The 604-nt window shown below is 49.5% G+C and overlaps 1 protein-coding gene across 2 annotated transcripts in view; it reads left to right on the plus strand.

The window, feature by feature from the left end:
- The window catches only part of nectin3a (nectin cell adhesion molecule 3a), a 31,869-nt gene that overhangs the window by 25,414 nt on the left and 5,851 nt on the right, over positions 1 to 604 (plus strand). The window lies entirely within an intron of this gene.

Here is a 604-nt window from a genome sequence, read left to right on the forward strand (position 1 = left end):
ACACACACACACACACACACACACACACACACACACACACACACACACACACACACACACACACACACACACACACACACACACACACACACAATCCATTTCATTTCTCACTCTCGAGGGGAAAGAGCTGGAGAAGTCCCAAAAAAGGCTGTCAGGCTCCATCTGTGTACAGGCCTGGTTTGGAGTCCTGCTCCAAACGAAAGCACAGCTGACATCCTGACTGGGACAGGCTTGCATTGAGCAATTATCTTGCTTCTCTCGTCAAATATTGAGACCTGTGCATGTGGCCTCTCACTTCCCTCCCCTGTGGAGATAGCCAGGTTGAGTTCAGCTATATTCCTTCCCCCTCCGTGGCTGCTCGGTGTAGCTGTTTCACATTCCCAGTAGTCTGTGCAGTCTTGTGGTTTTTGGCTGCTCGTCTCTCAGTTGATCAGCTACATGGTTGCAGATGCTCATAACCCACGTGAGGTTAAAATGTCGTGCTGCAGGGTGGGATTGATGGTGACTGACTGAAAACACAATTGCCAGTATATCAGTTCACTGACCTTGATCTGTCTCCACTATCCTCCCTCATGCTTTTACTTTACCCCTAATCCCCCAGGCT

Source organism: Micropterus dolomieu, linkage group LG17, assembly GCF_021292245.1.
Source record: "Micropterus dolomieu isolate WLL.071019.BEF.003 ecotype Adirondacks linkage group LG17, ASM2129224v1, whole genome shotgun sequence".
In the NCBI taxonomy this organism is placed as follows: Eukaryota; Metazoa; Chordata; class Actinopteri; order Centrarchiformes; family Centrarchidae; genus Micropterus; species Micropterus dolomieu.